Genomic DNA, 15,032 nt, shown 5'->3' with positions numbered 1-15,032 from the left:
TACTTCTATCCATATCTTACAGTGGAGGGCCTGGAGCAAAGGCCTTGGAATCTGTAAATGCTGTGGTATTATACATCACGTGATATAATTACCACGGTTTCTTTAAGGCCTCCTCAGTCTTGCTGATTAGTGAGTGGACAGTGAACAAACATATTTTTGAGAAGAATAAAAGCTTTCAGTCTAAACAAAAAATAGCAGTCATATACCATTCTTACTATAAACTCCATTATTCCTCCTAAGAGGAAACTTTCTTGGGGAACTTCTAAAGTAACACAAACCAGAAGAAAACAATGACAATTCTTTCCCTTGGCAGCACAAAATCCCTCAGTGTTCTCATTTAAGTACTGCACATGATGACATCCAACTGGGTTTTACCCTGCAATTCACTCGCATTATCAGGGATGTTCTGCTAAACAACCGGCACATTTTAGATGAATAAAGAGGGAACTTGTCCAGTCATCTCAAGCTGTTTGTCAGTTATGGAACACTTAATTTTCTAGTTCCCTATAGCAGCTCCAGTTAATTTGTCTTCCTCTTGACACCAGTCAGCATGCACACTTTTTTAAGGATGCACACATGAAAAAAAAGAAAAAGCTATAATAAAACTTGGAGACACTGATCCTGCAGAGAGCTGCTAGGAAAAGGATAACCAATAAATGAGGAAATAAATATTGCTGTAGTTCCACCTAAGGGTACAAGTATAAGTAAGCAGCAACTCCTCAGAGTAAGATGCTTCACTCTGAAAAGCATCATCATCTTTAGTTTTAACTTCAAATGAGATAAGAACATGAGCTGTTCATTTACACCCAAGGGACATTAATCAATTCAATTAAGAATAATCTATTTAAAGTAAATAGTGCATGAAATAATTTTTCTGTCCCTCCCTAAGCCACATATTAAGATCAAATGCAGAACTTTTATTTGAAAATACAGGAGGAAGTTCCAAGGGAGAATTAGTTCTTTATGATTTGCTTCTGCCTACTATTAAAACAAAGTTTTGGGCTGTCTGCCACCATTTGAGAGTTTCAGGTTCCAAGATGCCATCAGAACTATTGACAGGAAAAGCTGTACTTTTAAGGAATCTCTTTCTCTCTGTTTCAAAGCAGTATTAGTCCAGAGTGGTTTAAAAACACAACCTGCAGACAGAAATTACGATATACTGGTAGGTGTTGCCTTTGTGGTCTCAGCTGAACAGCATTCTCCCTAAAACTGAAATGATCATACTTGCATACTTTCCTTACCACCTCATTGTTATCATTTGATTTTTCATTTCATCCCACTGGAACAGAAAATGTATTTCTACTGGGCATTGCTCCCTATCTCAGTGGTCTTAAAATCAAAGATAAGACATATGACCATACGAAAAACACAAAGGAGCATCTGACCAAAGAGAGATACATTTAAAGAGACAATTACATTTGAGTCATGCAAACTCACTTATGGTGAGCAAGTGGTTTCTTTACTTACAACATGCATAACACAGCACGTTTTGTAGTTTACATTTAATATTTCCTTTAAAAACTGTTTTCAGCAGCTTCAAATGTGAAAATTCTCTCTTTTGCATCTCCCTGCCAGAAAAACAGTTTTGGAAATATGTTAAGCAAAGTAGGTCAGGCAACATTAGATAAAACAGAACATGAGCAGAGCAGTGAATGATGTGACAGTCACAGGAGGACTGATGAGTTGGAGCAAATTGAAGAGAGGATTGTAGAGCTCAGTACTGCCTGGCTGATGCTGTCCATGTTTGCCAAACTGCAAGTCAAATTGATCCAAAAGAGCATCAAAGTAAGTATCCTTGAATTACTAGCTGAGGAACCTTTCCTCACGTAGAAAGTGAGGGGGAGAATAAGCAATCCTTCCCTTCTCCCCACCAAATACTTTCTGTCCTCCATGTCTTTCTGTTAAACAGCTATCGAGCTGATGCTAGTTACAAACACAGTTATCATCCTGTTTAGACTACTCATAAAAGGAAGGTTCCTGATTAATGCCACCCTTACACCTCTGGAATGCTACTTCAGCTGGAGCTGCAAGGTACCTCCAAGCACCCACAGCTTTTCTCAGGGACCAGGTAATTTGAGGGTAGCTAAAGGTCCTACCATTTTCAGAGCCTGACAGTGAGGTGAGCCAATAAGGTACTGTCTGTTCCCAGCAGAAATAGCAGAGACACCACTAATCTAATTTAAGGCAGCAGTTCTCACTTAACTGTTCATATCATTGGTCTAAAAAAATAGGGGAGGGGAAAGGGGAAAATTAAAGAAAGGGGGAAAAAAAAAAGTTGGGAAAAAATGGAAGCTCAGGCAAACCCCTCTTTCAGTTTTTGAAAAAGGGGCCAGAGCACAGCTCAGAGCCATGGGTGCATGGACTGGTCTAGAGGACACTGTCTGCCGAAACTCTTTCTTAATTCCCAAGAATAAGTATTTTAAGGATAGTATTTTGCACACTACACTCACCCTTTCACAGTCTCTCTTGTCTAAGAAGATCCTTAAACCAGCAAAAGAGAAGACAACATGAAAAAAATAACCTTAAAACAAAACCAGAGAGAATCTGGATCAGAAAATTAATTACATATTCTGTAATTTAAAAGTCAGAACCACAGGAGATTAAGTTCTCTATAGCCTCAGGTTCAGCATAAAGAAACTCACACTGCTAACCAAATCCTGCAGTGTGCTGAGCCAGTATCATAAACCTATGGGCAGAGGCTGGACCTGCCAGCCTTGGGCTGCTCCTATCAGCACACTCAGGTGTGCACTGTAGGTATTTCCCTTCCCAAAAAATTCCAAGTTCTCAGCTCTACACATGTTCCCATTGTAAAGAGGCCTTCTCTAATGCTTAAAAGAGACTGTTGTATTCAGCCATACCGCTGAGCATGGCTAATTTGGGATGCATTTGTGAGCGCTCACACTTGCCTTGCTTCCACCGCTGCCAGGCATAACACCCATACCTATCTTCCACACAAAGCTGCCCAGACAGATCAGCTTTATGTAGCTGGCAGGCTCAGCTGTTACAGGGCATTACTCTGACACACAGCCCTCTTCACAGAACATCAGTGCACATGTATAACTGGACAACAGGTTGTGGCAACAATAAAATAACGCATTAACCTATCTGATTTCTATCACTTAAAGGATTTCCCAACTTGCCATGCCTGCTGATGCCGTCTTAACATTTAGAGATTTGTGTCAAGTGAGCTATAAAACTGATGTTATTGTGGAGAACAAGCAATGGATAGATCTGCTGAATGATGCAAGGCTCCACTGACTTTTAGTTATGCTTATGCAACTCCATAGTTCCACAGCTGCTAATAATTAGCAGATGATCTGCGTAAGTGCTAGACAAAAAAAAAAAAAAAAAGGAGAATCCTACTTCATCACTTAAAAAACAAGCTACCAAAACAAGAGTAATGATTTTTTTCCATCTGACATGATTTTCTTTCTCTCCTCTCAACAGAATTCAAACAAACACAGCATAACGAATTCAGCATAACTTATAACTGAAGATCTGAATGGTGCCTTGTTCGTAGCATTTGGATTTGAAACACAGATGCAGTTAAATCACAGCTTAACTCCTTCCATGATACTCTTTAAAATGCTGATCTGTGTTCTTCTCAGCTTACAGATTTTTAAAAGTTTTCAAGTGAGAGTTTTCTTTTTTAAACAAAGAGAGATTCAAACTTGGATTCAGTGTACAGCTTTCTCTGCTCTTTTCCTCTCTTAAAAAATAAGAGATTAATTGTTGTGCAACTAACTGGGAATAACATCACTTTCTAAAAATTTCCTTTGCAGCTCTTGTCTTTATTTCACCAAATTCTTTTCCAGACCTGATTTTCTAGGTTTCCTGAAAAAAAAAATAAATCAGTGCACTAAATTGTTATTTAGTACTAAAACTGCCTATGAATATGACAGAAAAAGCAAGAACGGGAAAAAAAAAGGAATAGGATCTGTCAGTGGGTAAGAGTAGACTCTGTTGCCAAGTGATCTGAAAATAGTTGAGTAGGGAAAAAGAGGTAGTTTTATGTTTAAAGACAGAATCTTTTAGCTACTAAGGCACTAGTCTGCCAGTCAGAAGATTTCTGATCCTCTCCCAGCACTATCACTGACCTGCTGCTATGAGACTTTGGGCAAAATTACTTCCTTACACTATGCTTCTCTATGTACTCCAATTTTTGAAGTCTTTATTCAGACTTCTCAAGGCCATTTTCAGATGTTTTGAGACCACTTTTATTCCCACATGTTCTGGGGACAGACAAAAGCAGTCATGCTTTTCCAGTAATGCAAAAACATAGCCTACAGCCAGCTGGAAGGAACTGTTGGATCTCATGTAGTTCAGAGCAAGGCTAACCTGGCTTAGAGCAGATTGCTTGAGCCTTATCCAGACCAGTTTTCAGATCATCTCCAACAACAGAGACTCCACAATCTCTATGGTCAACCAGTTTCAGTGATTAGCCACCCTCACTACCAAGGACCTTACTGGCAATTTTTGTAGGAAGCAGGACAACATGCTGAAGGATGCAGTTTCTTCTTAGGGTTCACTTCTGGTCCTGTTAAGTCAGGATCCAGGAAAATACAGAGAAGCCTGCTCCACATTGCTTGCTCTTCATGGCAAGAGGATTTCAGCACTCAAGCACAGCATTCACCAAAAATATTAAAGAGAGGGAGGAAGAGGGAATCACCTCACTTCCTGAAGTTATCACAAGAGAAACATGCACAAGCTATTTCAGGCTCACTGACCTGCTAAGAGCATTTATTTTAACCTCTGTATTACTTCCCATTAAAGAATATCCTGTAGCTTCTTCAGCATGAGATATGTACTCAGGTTGAGCTCAAATGAGATAGAGAGCTCTCTCATGAAAGCATGCACTGGCAGACAGAAGGGCCCTTCTCATGGACTTTGTTGCAAGAAGGAAACGGCAGGAGCTACACACACACATACACCTAGGAGATTAAGGATGAGGGGTGCCACATAAACACATTAAATCTTAGAAACTTTTGCTTCTTAGTAGTTTGAGGAGTTACAAAACTATACATTCTAACTCCAGAGCATACTTATGTGTAATTGGATCCAAATGAAGAACACTAACGAGGTTATGGCTGAGTTAAGTGTTACAAAACAGACTCTCAAACTACTCCTTGTGCTTCCTGTTTATCTCCTTCCAGGAATTAGGAAAAACTTTCTATTCTGAACTCCTTTGATCTCTCAGATTTAGACGAAACTGCTCCCCCGCCACTTGCATCTCCAGCCTTAGAGACAGTCTTGACTGATCTTTGTCAACTGTCTTGGATGAGGCCCAAGGACAGCTGCTCTTGCAGACTTGTGTGCTTGCAAGACTGAAGAGTGATCCCAGTATCTTTCGGGGCCTCGATGTTCAGGGTTATTTCCACTGAAAATAATCTTTTCACTATTCAGATTTCACACTCAGCTCAGCAGCAGTGACAGAGTCCTTAGAGAGAATCACAACAGAGTACTAACATAGTAAACAGTTTATTATTTTCTTCTTCCTCCTGTTCAGGTACCCAGACATACGCACACACGTAGCTGGTGCTAAGTGAGAGCACTACACTATCATACTGGTCACCAAAAGCACACAAAATACTTTAAACGAAGCATTCTACTAAAGCATGATTATAGACATCTTTCTTAAATTTAGTTTTTAATGATGCCTTTTCTGGGCTATTTGCCAACTAACAGTTCAGCAGTTATCTTTCAATAACAGATTTTCACATCTATATTTGAAGTAAGGAGCTAAACAAGTAGGTGTTAACAGCACACAGAACAGGTAGCTGCCTTGATGATTTGTGGCTACTTCCAGACCCTCTTCTTTAATACTACCAAAACCTCTTCTACTATTCCAGAACTTAACTATCTCCCCATATAAAGACTGGTATCCCCAGCCCTACTCAAATACAGCTAGCACCAATGATTTTGAACCAAGACAGTCAAGTCTCTTTTTATAAGGGATCCCACAGACCAAGTGTTAGAGTGTACCACATGAAGAAAAGGAGAAAGTGTTCACATTGGAGCCAAGAATAAGAGAAATCAGTAGAAAGAACACAAAAACATTTAATGAGACTTGAATTTTGATAACACTTCATTGTTGTAAAGAAGTCACAATGCAGATATGTTCACCTTGGCAAAAACATAAACTTCAAAGAACTCCTCCCCTCTGTTGCATCACTATTTTTTATGGTTTCTATACCTAACTCCATTAACCACATGAAGATTCAATGTAGTTAAAGGCACAGAAAACTTCAAGGCTGTTGCATAAAGACATTTTACTAAATTGTACATGTACACCAAAAACAATATATGCGCCTCCAAAGGAAACCTCTGTATTCCTGTCTTCATGTCACAATTGTCAGACAACACCAACACACACTTTTCTCCCTTCAAAGCAGCTTGGTGTTTATATAAGCAGGGCAGATTACATAGCTGTTAGACCTTTAAGCACTGTAGGTAATAGAGAACAGTACTTCAGCATGCTCCCTTCACAAAGGGATTAGCATTGCTCGTCCTCCTCAGTGGCCTTTTCAGGGTTTGGAGGTCATCAGATATAAAAATCATACCTGTTCTCACAGGTGGGAAATTGCTCCTTCTATAGCAAGTATCTTTTTCTAGATGCACATTTTCAATTCTGACTGTGTTATACAGGTAAAAGCACTGAAGCCCTGCTTCAATTTTATAACTCTCAGTTTTTCTTAAGAAAAAAAAAAAAGAGAATAAAAAAGAGAAAGGTTTAGTAGCAATGCAGTTGCCAAACACAGGACCTTGCTACCTGATGCCATTTAGAGAGCAAACTAATGATGGAGAAAGTTAAACATGTAATTTCAGTAGAAATAGCAAGGCAGCAGCACCAGTTTGGACTCAGCTAGAGAGCTTCAACTGTTTTAATTCCCATTAGTTGGGGGGAGGGATCTCAAAGCAGGAGGCAGGGGAGAGTCAGCACAGGGCTGAGAGGGGACTTCTATACAGACAGAGCAGTAGCTGCTCTCTCCTTTTCTCCTTACCCAGATTTCTTAACTTTTCAGCAATTCACTTTAGAGCACAACCCCACAGATAACTGGTAGAGGCTGAAGCAGCTGCTGCACAGTTGGGAGGAACAGTTGAGCAGCCATAAGACATAAGAGAAGGGTGGGAGGGACAGGAGCAGAGGCAGGAACCCCTAAGCTGCCAAGGTTAACATGTACAGTAACCACAGCCTCCAGGGCACAGTCCCCTGCCCCAAAAAACTTAACTCCAGTCAAGGCCAGCCAGAGGAACTGGCGTGCCTCTTGCTTCACATTCCTTGGAAACTTGCCTTAACCAACTATGGAAACAATCATTTCATGTACAACATGAAGAACTACACATTTGACAGACAGATGCTAAGGGCAACGTCCTGCTCAGCTTGAGGTCAGAGGATGCTGAAGAGCCTAGAAGAGTGAGGCAGAAAGACACATAATACTTCAGGAATGAAAAGCGGTGCTTTCTGGAGGAACAATAACAGGGATTCAAGAGATACAATCTTAATTTTAGGATATTTGTTCTTGCCTAGCTAAACAGGTCTTTAAATAACATTTGTGCATATATAAAAAGCTTTTCCTCTCTGTTTGTAGCTTTCCTCTACTCCCCACACCGATTCTCTCTCATATTCTCTTCCTGATTCTCCCTTTCTGAGTGTCCTCCTCTCACGTGCTCCTGCTGCACATGGGGCAGAAGTGCTCTGGAACAGCTGTATTTCCTCCCCGTGTGTTCCTTCCCCTCACAGCAGAGGGGAAAGTACATGCCAGCTCAGCTTGCCTCGTGCTTCACAGCACTTGAAAAGGTACACTGCCAGAGCAGGTCCCTCCAGGGCAGCACTGCCATCCCTCTTGCCTTCACTGCAGGGCACACTGTGAGTAACATACAGAGGCTAAACAGACTCTGAGAGGACCTCTTCTTTTTCAGATGGCCTCTTAGGTCTCTGCACTGTCCTCCCAAGCTGGGCTTGGAAAAGGTAATGGACAGAGGAAACAGAGGGGGAAGTAGAAAGAGTTAAAAAGGGTGTGAACAAGGAGCAAAACACACTGCCCACTCTCTGGAGGTCAAGACAACTGAGAACATCTGCTTATTACAGCCCTGTCTTTGAGAAAGCAATTCAGGAGTAAAGGAGCAATTTAGAAGTACCTCACAGTGGGTTCCTGAACAAGCACACCTTATTGCCAGAGACAATTGCTGTATCACTTTTGTTTTATAGAGGAGGCTCAAATAGGATACATGGTAGCTGCTGAGGAACACCTACCCTCTGAGGAGGCATACAGTCCTGCTCTGCAGGAGCTGTTAGTTAGAAATTGAAGCACAACCATTAGAGTAGCAGAAACAAACAAAGGGGAAGACAAGGTAAAACTTGAAGACTATTTGCTGTTGCCAAAACCGATTCCTTTCACAAGCCCCAGGAGCCAGCTCGGAGGGCAGAGACCTGCTTTGCTGACTCTACCAGAAAGCCAACCAACCTACAAGGTCCACCTCAACATTCGCTGCAGACGAAAGCACTCGAGAGAGGAAGGCTGCCACACAAACGCCTGCGTGAGTGTGTGACCAAATAAAATCATGCCCTGCGTGGATGCTACACCTGCGGGCAGCGGTGTATGCCAAGGTTCCAGCGTGTGCCACAGCCCCAGTGTGGCTCTTCCCACCCTGCCATGCCAGCCGGAATTCCACAGCCGTGGCTGTACCGCAGCAGGGATGGCCAAGGATGCCACGAGCCACCTCCTCTGCCCGGGCAGAGGCACAGTCCGAGCTGCCAGGAGGGGCCGGGGGCTGCGCCCGGAGGCCACCACCGCCCGCACCGCGGGCACGCACCCAACCCCGGGGGAAGCGAGGGGAAGCAGGGAGGGATCCCAGCCTGCCAGCACGGCTTCGGGAGGTAGGAGGAACGCGTCCAGCCCAAGACAGAGCAGTCTGGAAGAAAAGAGAGAAAGAGCAGACAGGCACGAAGCGAGACTCGGCTCCCGACCCTTGTACCCGGAGGGCGCTGGTCCCGCGGGGCCGGGGGAGCCGAGCCGCCCGAGCGCAGCGGCCGCCCGGGCCCCGCCCGCCCCAGAGACCCCCCCGCCCCGCCGGCTCTGGGCAGCGGAGCCCCGCCGGGCCCCCCAGCCCCGCGCCCCCTTACCGCGCTCCGTGCGGGTGAGGCGGCGGGAGGGGACCGCGGGTCCCGCCGGCGCTGCAGCCGCTGCGGCGGCCGGGACATGTTGGGCCGGGCGGCTATTTATAGCGGCAGGAAGCGGCGCCGCGGCTCTGGGGCGCCTCTCCCGCGCCGCCGCACATGCCCCGGGCCGGGCCGGGCCGGGCCGCCGCGGGTGGGTGCCCGCCCCCCGTCCCCCGCCCCCGGGGCTGTGCCCCTCGGCCCGCTGAGGCTCCCGCGAGGTGGTCTTTCCCGGGCAGCGCGGGAATCTGGTGGTGGCCGTGCCCCCGCCCGCACCCGCGGTCCTCCTGTGCCCGGGGGGAGATCACACCGGTCAGAGTTACAGAGGTAGCCCCCTTACAGGGAGATGGGTCCAGGATCCCAAGTGCCAACGGCCTGAACCGTGACTTTGGGAGCTCTTCCGGGGACTCATCCCGTTCGGACCCTCACCGGTTCCCCGGTCATGGATGGCCTCACCCGCAGGGGCAGCTCTGCATTCCGTGCCCTCTTGGCCGCCGCTGCCCCCTTGTCGGGGAGCGCCGGAGGGCAGAGATGTGCTGGGCTCCCCTGCTCCGCAGGGACAGCCCCAGCCCCTGCTCTGCTACGGGACAGCCGCCCGCCCGCCCGCAGGCTGGGCACAGGGCTCCTCTCACCCCTGCTCACGCTGCCCCACTCGGCCACAGAGCTCTCCACACGCCTCGTTTTCCCTACCTGCCTCCGATGGCCTTGATGGCAGCAGCAGGGAAGGGGTAGTGGAGCCTGGGGAATGGAAAGGCAGCAGGCAGACATACAGAGTGGAGTAGAAACGTAATAAAACAGTGGGAAATAGGTACTTGCTTTTTCCCTGTTAAGGTTTGCAGTGTACCGAGGTGTGGGAAGGTCAATTACCCCTCTCTAGGTGATGCCCCAGAAGATATTTGTGCTTCGTTCCTCAATTAACTCACACAGAGATTGTTTTGCCAGACAACCCATAGAATCTGCTCCCTTTTCCCTCTCAGCTTGACTAAGTTTTCTAGAAGCAAAATTTCTGTTAATCTTTTTAGGTCCAGCACTGAAGTTTTGAATGGAAAAATGCCCAAAGTATATGTAATGGAGTAGCTTGTTCATATAGGAGCAAGCATTGAAGGGCAAGAGCTGTGTGCTTAATGTCTATTTGAGCCAACACATTGATCTCACATGTTTTTGTCTCTGTAGGATTTTACATTTTGGAGGTGTTGGGATGTTTTTTGTTTACTCCATGCATAGACATGGTGCAGTCCAGCAGCTACATAACACTGTTATCTAAAATATATGAATGTTAGGGACAGGTGTCCTGAAAAACTTAAATATGCACTTCATTCACTTGTAGCAACATGTCCCAGCAAGGTCAAAGACTGAGTAACCTGTATGCTAAGATAACCTGCTGCAACTTACTTTCATGTTTTCATCAGGAGATGAGCAGTTGCCTAAAGGCACAGCATTATGGTGAGACATGCTGTCATAAGAGCAATGGCATTACTGATCAGCCATCAGTGTAAGGTTGGAAACCTTGCCAGGCTTTTATATAGGTCATTTCTCTGTTTTTGTGTCATTGCATGGTTGGAGTATTCCAAGATGGACACAAAAACTGGTACAATTTTTTATGTCTACCCTTTTCTGACCCATACACACAATGTAGATTAGCTTGCAAGCAAAAATTATGGTGCTCACAAATAGTAAAACTGCAGGTAGTCTGTTTACTGCTTTTACAGTCCCAAAGCTCTCTAAAGAGGGTCACAAATCCACATGAGGTTCCCAAACACAGCATACAGCATTTGGGTCATTGGTTAGCTGAACAGTCATGTAGAGGCAAACAGCTTCCTCTTGTCTACATACTGGGGAAATACTATGTGATGTGTTTATTCCAGGCTCCGTATGGGATAAGAAGCAAACACTGATACAGATCTCTTGGCTGTTAGTAGTTGGGAAGATGTGCTGCAATGGGAAATCTGTGCTGAGATGACAGGAAATGGTGACACCACTTGCTAGGAAACAGTTGTCCCTTTATGGGGAGTCCACTGAGTGGCCCATCATCACTGTGCTGCAGTAGCCTACGAACTCCTTTGGACTCTTGCCTGCTGGTCAGGCTGGTCTGTCCCACGGTAACAATGAAATTGTTCTGTCCTTGCTGTAGACAATCCGTCTACAGCCAGGGGGACTCAGCAGGGCTCTTGCGGTGAGCATGGAAATGCTTGCCTGCAGGTTGGTTGTTTTCCATAGCTGTGTCAGTCTTTTATACTTTATCAGGGAATGAAGTACATTTATTTTAGATAATCTTTAGCAAAGCAATGCATGATTGCCCTTTCTATGGTTGGGACTTGACTTTCAGAAAGAGAGAAAGTACTTCAGAGTTTTGTTAGAAGTCAGTGTCTGTGCAACATTCAGCTGAGAGAAGCTTAGGAGACTTTGTATGGGTTTCACAATTTTTAAGAGAGAGGGAGAAAATTTATACCCAGGAGCATGCCTAGCGGCCTGAAGGCTGTGCTAGACTTTGTCTAGCACTAGTAAACATATGAAAACGTGAGGTCTTGTGGCTGGGTTCAAAGAGAACAACCTTCTGAAAGTGTCCAAAGTCAAAAACATTTCTGATGTGCTAAGCTATCAGTGACTTTAAAGGTGGCATCTTGCATGCCGTCATACCAGAAAACAAACCTTTCAGGGAGGTAATGTGCTCCCTTTCTCCACTAGCAGCATAGTGTTCATGCACTTTGTGGGTCCTGTGTTACACGTACTCTCTCTTGTCCCGCTGTCCCTACCTGCTGTGGTTTGCTTCAGCTGTGGAAACAGAACTGCTGGGTCAGCATGCTGGTGAAACTCACACTGCTTTCACACATCTCTGGAGAGATGACCACAGCAAGGAGGTTGGCAGCAACTTATATCCTGGAGCAAAAAACGAGTACTTAAGTTATCTTACAATTGCCTGAAAAAATAACCTTTTTTTAAAAGCTCAAACTGAAGGAGGCTGCAGGACCCAAGCACTAGTGGCAGGTGAATGATCACACCTGGCACACATAAGCTCATAATCAAGCATTTGGAGTTCAATGAGTGTCATTTTTCTGTTCTCTCGATCAGCTCAACTACATTTTACAAAGCCAAGATCCTAGTGGCTGAATAGACAGAATGAGGACATTGGGTTCAGCTTAACTGTCTGGTGACGATGGAGAGCAGCAGCCTGTTCTGATTACAGACTCACATAGAGGTGAAACTGCTCCCTTGGACCTGGTACAAGGTAATGGACTTTAAAAACTCAAATAACCCCCTCAGAAGGGTCAGGTGTCTTGAAGAGCAAAGTGCCAAAGGGGAAAGAGATTTGAGGGTGACTGCATCTCTGAGAGCTGCATATCCATGACACAGTAGAGAGTAGCTGAAGGTCAGCTAAAGGGATGGGAAGGGGAAAGTTAACTGTCACATGGATTAAAAATTGGAAAGAGAATCAGACTGAAAAAGATGGAGATGTTCCAGGGAGCTATTCTATTAAGGACATAAATAGGGTGTTATCAACAAGTTCAAATTAAACAAAAGCAGCTTTAGTAGCAAGAAGATGGCAGTGAAAAGAGAGACTAGTTAACTGCTTAGGGTACTATCACTATAAAAGCAACAGCTTCTCACCCAGAGGCCACTGGTCTACCTTCATTTAAATGAGATCTGCTTACTTCAGCACCATGGTGTTTGCATGTCATTACTTTTTATATTTGCTAGAAAAATTTAACAATGAGTGTGTGAGGCCTGCTTCTTGTTTTGCTTATCATGAGAATTGTTAGTTAAAGCTCAGAGCTGAAATGTGCCTGTTTAAGGCAATGAGGCAACAGAGATGCCTGTGTGGGTTGCATGAGTATTACCAGGGTCATCTCTCCCTGGGGCTGCTGGTTCTACCTATGTAGGAGAGAGGAGAGTTTAGTGCAGGGAGAGACCACAGTAAACGAGAAATCATTAGACAACATATACTTATGCATTGACAGCAAATTATCTGTGACCGTAACAGAACATTTAAAACATCCAAAGCTACTATTTTAGCAGGTCCTGACATGTTAAAAGGACAGTAGTAGTTGAGAAGAAATAGTCTGCATGTAGGTAAGGGTACTCTTTCAGTAGATGGATACTCGTAACAGAGGATGTTAGTGGTAAGCAAGTGGTTTGCAAGAGAAACGTATCACAAAGATGATTTAGGAACAAAATAAAGGCTGGTACAGTCTGAGTATTCAAAGCAAAGCAAAAAAAAAAAAGAAAAAGAAAAAAAAAGAAAATGCTTGGAACACCTTCTGTTTGGAGAGTCAGAGTACAATGCCCAGAATCTGCAACCTAAGAAGAGAAGTTATTAACATTTCTTTTTGCCTGGTGTCACATCTTTTGAGACACAAGTAGTTCATCAAGACTCAGAGTGATAGGAAGGCAGAAGATTTGCTATGCCTATAAGACAAATCAAGCCATCACAAGTGAAAATTTTAAAATAAATAATTTCAAAACTTTTTCTGAGGAAGTGGAAGGAAAACATTGGTAGATAACTGTGTATGAAGAGAGCTGGAGAAGCAAGCAGGCAGGTACACGTGTGCATGCACGCACCCTGGCACACACATAAGGGGAATCGGGAGGCCAAGACCCAGATCTGACTTGGGAAAGCTGAATAAAGATACTGTGGATGCTCACCATGAATCTTATTACTTGATGCTTATTTTTAATGCTAAGATTCAACCACATGCTGCTCTAAGAGGATTGTTCTGTCAATTCTAGTGCCACTCACAGACTCCCAAATTAAATTCCAGGCACCATTGTGCCGCAGCTTAGCTCATCGTGAGCAGGGACCTACGTGACTCCCCACGAGGGCTGAGAGCTGGGAAGTCACACTGAAGATAACCCGAGCTGCAGCAAACGCTCCCTCTGTCAGCAGAGGTTTCACCCAGCATACATCTTCGGCAATCGTTTACAGGGTTAATGATCATCCAGGGAGGCAAAGATTACCATCCTTTAAACCAGAAGAGCTGAGCAGAGTGCTACAAGTGATCAATTGCCTCAGACAAACTGTTTTCTTAGGACTGCATCTCTCCAAAACATTTTCTAGCAAACACTACGCAATGATGGGAGTGTTGCACAACTGCCTAATTTTCCCTACAGTGTTTCAAATGCCTGTTCTCTGCAGGCATGACACATTCCTGTAGAGCATTAATATAATACAAATTAATTTATTAAACTCACAGCAAATTATTTACAGCTGTTAGCAAAGTAGTCCTCTTGGCTTGGACAACCAGCTGGGAATGATGAGTAACTTGTCGCAGTTGCCCCACCTCTCTTTATTTATTTTTGAGGAAAATAGGCAGCACTGCTAGTATTGCCACACCGTATTATTGAAATACACAGAGGCTTCTTGCTTACTAACCCCAGCTGTCTTTGGCCAAAAGCAGCACTACTTTGCTTTAACCACCAGAGTGAGCTGCTGCTCAACTTTTGAATAAAGTTTGGGTAATTATTTGTGTTGCTCGGAAGAGGTGTCCTGTCATTTTTGTCGTATGTAAGAACAGCTAAGATCCACACCTTCCCGAGGAATGATCTGTGTGATGCTGTGTCTGACTTTAATGCTCACAATTTATTTCAGCAGAGCAGGGGATAGTTTTCAGGAAACAGAGAGAATTGTGTTAAGGCAAACACACCCAAGTTTGAAGGTGCCCCCACATTACTCATCACTCAAAATGAAGAGTGGAAACCAACCTTCCAAGAGCAAAGTAGGTTTAATATGGAGATTATCCTAGGAATAGGTTGGATCCTTCCCACAGTAAGGAATAAGTAAGTCTCTCCTCTTTGCTGCAGAAAGAGTTTCTACAGGTAGAGTCATGTATGAGTCAGTCAGTTCAGATTTGTGCATGAAAAGCAAGTGTTTAAGCATGGA

The 15,032-nt window shown here is 44.3% G+C and overlaps 1 protein-coding gene across 2 annotated transcripts in view; it reads right to left on the bottom strand.

Annotated features, from left to right (window-relative positions):
* The window catches only part of WIPF1 (WAS/WASL interacting protein family member 1), a 56,543-nt gene extending 46,923 nt beyond the window's left edge, over positions 1-9,620 (bottom strand). The window contains exon 1 of one of the 2 annotated variants that reach the window (XM_017838430.1): positions 9,498-9,620. The gene's annotated coding sequence lies outside the window, so the exon portion shown is untranslated. Of the gene's footprint in view, positions 1-9,124; positions 9,193-9,497 lie in introns of those variants that run through there. The other variant, XM_017838421.1, reaches the window with a different exon arrangement.
* Between the last annotated feature and the right edge of the window lie 5,412 nt (positions 9,621-15,032).

Source organism: Lepidothrix coronata, unplaced genomic scaffold (assembly GCF_001604755.1).
Source record: "Lepidothrix coronata isolate B3197 unplaced genomic scaffold, Lepidothrix_coronata-1.0 Scaffold7, whole genome shotgun sequence".
NCBI classification, from domain to species: Eukaryota; Metazoa; Chordata; class Aves; order Passeriformes; family Pipridae; genus Lepidothrix; species Lepidothrix coronata.
Note: the sequence above shows the minus strand (reverse complement) of the source record. Positions and strands in the feature narration are given on the sequence as shown.